Here is an 8,620-nt window from a genome sequence, read left to right on the forward strand (position 1 = left end):
AGTGTCTGTGGAAAAAGGAGCAGGAGGTGGGGAAGCGAAAGGTGAGGAGAAAAAGAAAGGGAAAAGGAGAAACTGAGATGGAGAAAAAGAAAAATAAAGATATAATAGGACTTAAGAAATGTGAAAAAATATGCTACCTTTTACCAGGAGTCTACTGTATATCTAACATTCCACTGGACATCTGATGTGCCCAGTGCCACCAACACCTGAGTAGTCACAATTATTATATCCAAATATGCTTCTAGAAAGGCTTCTATTTTCAAAGCTTTCCATTTCATCTGAAGCTAAAATATCCCCTCCACTATATTATACATAATACACCTATAAAAGAAGTGAGAAAGATCTACACTGGCTAGAAGAGAAAGGCGAAGGATGGGGGAGATAGGGTCAATTTTTCACAACTGGAAAGACCAAGGGATTGCCTTGCAGTGCATTTTTATCTAGGTAGGTCCTCTATTGATTATATTATTATGAGCAGGCTGTACATTTGGAGTGTACGAGATGCAAAGGATTAAAGCTGGAAAGCAAAAACTCCTAAACACAACATGAGAAACTGAGTCTTTATCTCCACTCTTCTTTTTCTCTGAAATCTCATAAAACTTCTTTATATAGAAGAGCTATTCAGAATTAAATCTATGCTCTCATTTCCTGGCTATACTCAATTATGGAGAATGAGTGAAGATCAATAGTCTCGCTCATCATCATCTCAAACACTATCTCAAGGCCAGGTTCAGTCCATTGATTCACCTAGTGCTTACTAAAAATCTCCTTGGGGAAAGTGATATGTTAGACTCCATCAGTTTAGTTTCTATATCTATAAATGTGCACAGGATTTCTTTTAAAAGTTTGTTGAAGGGGCTGGGAGTTTGGCCTAGTTGTAGAGTGCTTGCCTAGCCTGTATGAAGACCAGGGTTCGATTCCTTGGTACTACAGATATAGAAAAGCTGGAAGTGGTGCTATGGCACAAGTGGTAGAGAGCTAGCCTCGAGGAAAGCCCAGTCCCTAAATTCAGTCCCCAGGATAGTCAAAAATAAAAAAGTTTTTTGCAGTCTTGCACCAGGGGCACATGCCTGTAATCCTAACTTCCTAGGAGGCTGTCTTAAGAAAATCATGGGTTCAAAGCAAGCCCAGGCAGGAAAGTTCATGAGACTATCAGCAATAAAGAAGGTCAGAAATGAAGCTGTAGCACCAGTGGTAGAGATTAGCCTTGAGCAAAGAAGCTCAATGACAGTGGCCAGATCTTGAATTCAAGCCCCAGAACCAGAAAAATAAAAATAAAAAAAAAAACTCCTTGCAGGATAAAAACAGACATAGGTTTGACAGAGACAAGACTGTACATGGTGTCTATAACTATGAATATGGAAAATGGAGAGATCACATAAATTACCAATAGCTCCAATTCAGTTTTGTTGAGGAAGATATGGTTTTCCAAAACAATTATAAAATAAGGTGACAATAATAACCGACAAGAGCTGAGTGTCTAATTCTGAATTGTGATATGGACAGTGCTAAACTCTTTTTTTTTTGCCAGTCCTGGGCTTTGGCTCAGCACCTGAGCACTGTCCTTGGACTTTCTCAAGGCTAGAGCTCTACCACTTGAGCCTCTGCACCACTTCCGGCTTTTTTCTATGTATGTGGTACCAAGGAATCGAACCCAGGTCTTTGTGCATGCTAGGCAAGCACTTTAACCACTAGGCCAAACTCCCAGCCCAGTGCTAAACTCTTGATGTGAAAAAAGCCACAACAAAAAAAGAAATACAGGTTCTATTTTCTACCTTCAAGGAACTTAGAATCTGGTTGTGAAGGAATTTCCCTTTTTATGTATGTGTCCTAATAGCGGAAGGAATAATATGAAAGTATATACAATATCAAAATTAGGTATTGTAGTTGATGGTGAGGCTGTCGTCTAGAGTATTGGGGAAAAGCAGCATGGAAGCTAGCTTTCATGAATGATAGAATTTGGTCAAGAAAAGTAGGGTAGTTCATATAAGAACAAAGATAAGGGAGAAGAACTGGAAAAAGGCATTAACAGCCAGCTTAACCTAGCTAAATCTCCTTCAAGGAGTCCTCTGATCTACTCTAATATCTTCTATGTGTTTAGTTATGAATAGAGAAATGTTATGGTGTACCTTTATTTAGTTGGTACTATTTGAAAGGAGCAATAATTAGTATTGACTGAGCCAGAATTAGTATTGACTAAGCATCTTCTATTTGTCAAACATTACATGAGATGCATTGCCTATAAGTCACACATAATCTCACAATTCTGAGGTTTCCAATGAGATAGAAGATTTAAGTGGTTGGCTCAAGATCACATAGGCAGTAAGAAGCATTTAGTTACTGTACTTAGGCATGCCCAATGCAGTCTTCATACTTTCATTATAGTGTACTACCTTATACAAAAGAACACAGATAGAAATAATTTTTTCTTACTCTATTATTCTGCCCCTAAAAATTAGTGAAGTAACATCTTGGATATCTAATCATATTTAAGACGAGGAAAATAATAATAACCCTCTAATCTTGGCATGCAATTTTAGTGTTCTGCCACCAGGTGATGATAGAATTCTGGTCCAATGCAAATGACAAGGGTCACACTTGTATTTTACAGATCACACGATTATTTTGGGTAAATATTGTTTTTTTCCCTCTCAATCACTGGAAACAGATCACAAAGTATCTGCTCTTTGCATGGTATTGTCATCTAATACCCTGAGACATCAATCTTTTCTAAATTTTATTTATAATATTTTAATTACACACAGAATCGTAATCTTTGAGAATCTTCAAATAATTCCACTACAGCTCCCATCTAATGAATTATAGTTCATGGTTACTTTCCCATTGTACTGTGTTATTTTCCCATAACCCCAGCACATAGAAAATCAGTACCTGGAATATAGTGGGCACTAGATAAACAAACACAAATTACTGATTACAAATATTTGAGATAAACTTTTGAACCAATTGTTCAGGGCACAATTATTTGGTATTTTATTCACTAATATATAGCTCTCTTCACTTAATGATGGATTATTAGGAAAACTTTGGTCACCAGCAAAATCATTCCAACAACATTTCACACTTTTCTCTCAGTGGTAAGGAACTTTCGTTGTGGTTTAGGTAGGGACATTCCACATTTATGGAAGTCCTGTTCTGCTCAGCAGTCTTGTTTTACCTTTCCAAACTTCTTAGACCCAAAAGGTTGCTTCTTTTCTGTATGAGAAGTAATTATAAGAAATAAGAGAAGCATGCTAGATAACTGTTTATACTTGACTCTTCCTATTTTTTTCCTTCTAGGACTGTGAAGCTGGAGTAATAATGCAACTACTTTTAAACAGAAGAGTAAAGTTACATATTAGTGCTGAGTAGCTCATTTGCCTTAGCAACCCCTTAGCAACAGCAGCTTCAAGTTCAAAATACCTCCTTGAAAAGGATCATCTTGTTAATGAAGATAAGTATTTTTTTTAGTGTAAGGTTTTTGAACAGAAGTTTTAACATTATAACCCCCATACCCTGGTATGCTACAAATGCCAACTTGGTGTTAACCTTCTTTTACCATGCCATATGGTAACTAAAATGATGCTGGCCTCCTACACAATTTCAGTTCCTGGAAAAGCTTTGGTTCTAGGTTGAAGTTATTCACAAACATGTAACTTTTTAGAGTTAAGTCACCATTCATCCACTGTAACTATACTAATTATACACATGTTAAATTCTTTCAGAAATGTTATTGATATCAGCATCACTTTCACCCAACCAGTTACTACGTGTCTCTTATTGAGAAAGACGAATAGCTAAAATCTCAGTGTTTAAAAGCTCTATCCGTATTTTACAAAACATGTTCTATGTGTCTTAAAGCTTTGCAGATAGTTTTAAATAAAGTTATAAAAATAATTTCAATTTTATTCCAACTGATTCCTCATGATACCTCTGTCTTTCTGTCTCTTTGTGTGTGTGTGTTTCTGTCTGTCTGTTTATGTGTCTGTCTGTCTGTCTGTCTGTCTATGTCTGTCTCTGATTGCTAGTAGCAGGGCCACATGCTCTTGTTTAGCTTTTCCATACTCTTGTTTAGATTTTATAGTCATGGCTAATGCTCTATGATTTGAGCTATGTCTCTAGTTCTAGATTTTTACTAGTTAGTTGGACATAGGCATTTTGAGGATTTGCCTGCTTGAGTTAACTCCAAACTTCAATCCTCAGATCTTCAGCTCCTGAGTAGTTAGTATAGGTGTGAAACACTGCTGTCTGATGTACTGATCTTATTATTTGAAACCTACCTTGCTTACTTCATTATCCATAACATATCAGAGCCAGCACACTCTGATTATCTTTACTTGTCAGTGGAATGTTAATGCTTAGAAAAAATGTATTTATGTTATCAAAGAACACCGTACCACCTATGTGTGATAATTCTAAGATCTGGGTAGCCCAAATTACATGTTTTTCTTCCATATAAAGATGTAGTATCTTTTTTTTTTTTGCCAGTCGTGGGGCTTGAAATCAGGGCCTAAGCACTGTCCTTGGACTTTTCTCAAGGCTAGAGCTCTACTACTTGAGCCACAGGACCATTTCCAGCTTTTATTCTATGTATGTGGTACCGAGGAATCGAACCCAGGTCTTCGTGCATGCTAGGCAAGGACTCTACCACTAGGCCAAACTCCTGGTTCCAAGATGTAGTATCTTCTTAATGTACTATGTTATTTCTCTTCTCTTTTTATTGCCCTTATGTTTAATTTCATGTTGTTACTGTACCTGGTATATTGTACATACATTTGTTTATTTGACATAGGGAAGGGAAAAACAAGATGATAGGGAGAGGATGGGGGAGGGAAATGGGGACAAAAACATGAGAAGGGGTACCAGTGTGTGAGAAGTAATGCACCTACTACCTGACGAATGTAACTGTAACCCCTCTATACATTATCCCAACAACAACAACAACAAAAGATGTAGAATGAATATAGACAGCCAAATGGAGCTACATCCCTAAGGAAGTTTTACACATTTCCACAAGTTAGCGAACATACCTAGAACAATGGCACATGAAAGATTCAGTATGTGCCCCCGAAAATTAAATCCATTTTAGTTTACTGGGGAACTCAGAAGGAGGTCCCTATAATACTGCCTCAGGCAAATTAGCTCTCCTTTTTTGGATAAGGAAAAGCCCCTTCCATCCTTCTAAGATTCTTACTTCCTATATAAATTCCATTATTCAGTAAAACTTTCAAAGTTCTCTATGACACAATTACATTTATGTTTCCTAAATGTTCTGGGACATTCTTTTCCATGTATACAGTTCCAGACAAGACAAGATATTCCACTATAACCTTTTGCCCTTCTACCTTATTCCTTTATTCCCTCTGTTTTTCCATCTGAAATACCTTCTCTTCCTAGAAAAGCATATTCTTTCTTCAAGGCTTCAACCTCACCAAGCAAAATTAGCTTTTTCAAACATGTGTAGCAGCTTATTTATGCCAGCATATTCCACAGTTGTTTACAGGTCCCCACCTGTCTTCAAGGTACTCGAGGACAAGGATTATTCATATTTGTCATTGTTTCTCTTTAGTTTAGCAAGTAGCTGTCATAGTTGGTGCTTGGTAAATATTTGTTGAAAGTAAGATGAATATATTCACACAGCAAGCTAAGATAAGGACTCTCTTAGAAATCTATGAAAAATAGATGAATCCCATCATGACTAAAAAATTAACTTTTGGAAGCCACCTTCCACAAAACCATTTTTCTAGTGTCAGAAAATTCTACAAAAGAAAGGTTTTTTTCCTCTGGAAATCTTCAAGTGACTAAAACTAGAAACTGAAATTTCTAGCTATGCTTCAAGAGAACTCTCATTGAGCTCAAGGCATGGGTTTCACCAGTAAGGTATTTTATTGATAGAGACTGGCATGCTCTGCCTGCAGCCTTTTTTAGTGAAGACAACATAGAAGATTTACACATGAAATTTGTGATTCCACCTGGAGAGATCTTTAATCACATAGACCTGAATGATGTGAAAAGTATAGAAAAGAGGGAGAAAGGAAAGAAGGGAAGGAGGGGATGAGAAAAAAATATATAGAGAGAGAAAGGAAGGAAATAAGAAGAAAGGAAGAAGGAAGGAAAAGAGGAAGAAAAAGTAAGGAAGAAGGAAAATAGAAAAAAATAGTGTTACTCTTTTGATTACTAAAAATTTACCCCATATCTACTTAGTTCCTAGGGTAACTGGAAGAATCCAACAACTTGTTAAAAAAAAAAAAAGCAAAACCAATATGATCTAGCTCCAGTTCTCATGGAAAAGTGAATTGGGAATCATAAGGCTTGGTTCAAGTACTATCACAACCACAAAGTAACTGTGTTGCCTTGGGCAAGTCCTAGAGTACTTCCAGTGAGCCCGACCCTGACATGTCCACTGCCTCCAATTCAAAGCACTTTTTAATTGCTATCCCAAATCCCAAATAAAGCCTCAGCCTTTGAGCCTTGTCAAGCATACAGGATCACAGTGCTTACTCCCCTAATGTGTGTGTGTGTGTGTGTGTGTGTGTGTGTGTGTGTGCACATGCATGAATGTGCACACACACACATATACACCTTAGAGTGTCACAGTTAATTTACTCCCCATTTTTTTTTTATTTACAGAAACTGAGAATAACATTAACAGTGGAGACACTCAAGGTTGATAACATAGGTTTTGTGAGTACCCACAGGAGGCTTGGAAAATAAGCCTGGCAGCTTGATATTTTCCAAAATTATTATCATTAACATAGCCTTACCTCTAGTTTTGACAAACCCTATGCCCCAGTTACAGTGATATTTCTAAAATTTCAGACTTGCCACATGGCTTCCTTGATTAGCACTAATCAACGCACACCCCTCTTTGTCTGACATTTTCAATGCATGGCCTGTAAAGGGGTAATCAGCAGACCTATAACCAATCACACAAATTTACAAGTCATTGTTTCTTAACAGAAACGAGACTATGTTCACAATCTTCCTTTGTGCATCTGTCTCTCTTAGTAAGCTTGAGTTGCTTGAGGATAGCACTCATATCTAATTCACTATAAACACTGATTGAATAAATTAAAAAATACAATCTCTATACAAAGATTCCAAACAGTGACTTTTCTATAGGCACTTCTGTTTGTAAGTATTATGCTTTCACATAATGCTGTTATCTATTGAGCATTTGTTGTACTACTCTTAGCATTTTATATTCATTGATTCACTTAATACTAAAGAATCCAATAAGGTAGGTACTATTGATGCACTGACAAAGAAAAAACAGAGGCAGACTGAAGAAAAAGATCCATTACAGGACTAATTATAATCATTTAACATTTAGAATTTCTGCGCTATTCCTACAACCAACTGTGAGAAAGAATATATATATATATAAATATATATTATCACTTTGAAATAAAGTCCAAGACAGGAAGATTTCAAGTTTAGGACTAGCCTAGGCTACAGAGTTCCAGAGTAGCCTGGGCTATAGAGTGAGTCCCTGTCTCAAAAAACAAACAAAAAACAAAAACTAAAGACAGAAGGAAAGAAAGAAAAAACTAAAGAGAAGAGAAAAGAGAGGGAGGGAGGGAAGGAGGAAGAGAGGAAAAAAGCAAGGAAGGGAGGAAAGGGAGAGAGGTAGGAAGGAAGGGGGGGAGGAGGGAGGGAGGAAAGAAGGAAGGAAGGAAGCAATGAAGGAAGGAAGGGAGGGAGGGAGGGAAGAAGAAATAATCACAATAAATAAATACCTTCTGATGAAGTGTTGAATTATTGCTCCTAATATCTAGGGGAAAGGAGTTCTCTTAGTCTAGCCCAGGAATCTTGTGAGAGTTGAAGGAACATGCTAATTACAAGGAATGCACAAGCATGAAACAGAACTGTCGAAGGAAAATCAAGTTACATGGTTGCATTTCCTATAACCAAATTCATCTGATACCCACTTCCAGATTTCAACAGAAAGATGAAGGTTAGGAGGCAAATGCAACAGGGCCACCTTGCTGAGGTGGTTCAAAAGGAAGTCAGTGAAAGTCTTGTCGAAGATATGCTCGTGTCGTTAATAAACTTACCAAGAAAGTCAGCAGAGTAATCTGTGGGAAGAATTTAGTTTTCTAAAAATAAAACAAAAACCATTATTCAGAAATTCTGTTGATATCCATACTTTATAAGAATATGCTCTGGAATTACATTTAGGCACATAACATTTAGGCAAGTAAAAATGTATAGCTCTAATTGTGTCTTTTCATGAGCATTCCTCCCATCAGGTCCTCAGTATCGGGTAAACTTCATAGTCATACTTCATAGTCAATTTCAGCATTAATCTCAACAATTTAAGTCAGTAATTGTTTACTTAGCAACTACTCTGTACCAGAAACTGGGGGTTCAAAAGTAAAACAAGATATACAGAATCTTCTGTTCTAAGTGTTTAGAGTGGGAATAAACAATAAAGCTCAATTTGTCTGAAACAATGGATTCCTACTTGAGTTCTCATAGACCTTGTTTCTTAGATTACTCTTTCCTCATGGAATTGCCACTTAAGACTGTCAAAACATTTTTGTCCTCCCTGCCTGACATGGTACTGGTTGACCTAATTAAATAAAGTCCACACTCCTTCCCTCTTAAGAAGTCACTC

The sequence above is a fragment of the Megascapheus bottae genome, chromosome 6 (assembly GCF_031878675.1).
Source record: "Megascapheus bottae isolate mThoBot1 chromosome 6, mThoBot2.hap1, whole genome shotgun sequence".
Taxonomy (NCBI): domain Eukaryota; kingdom Metazoa; phylum Chordata; class Mammalia; order Rodentia; family Geomyidae; genus Megascapheus; species Megascapheus bottae.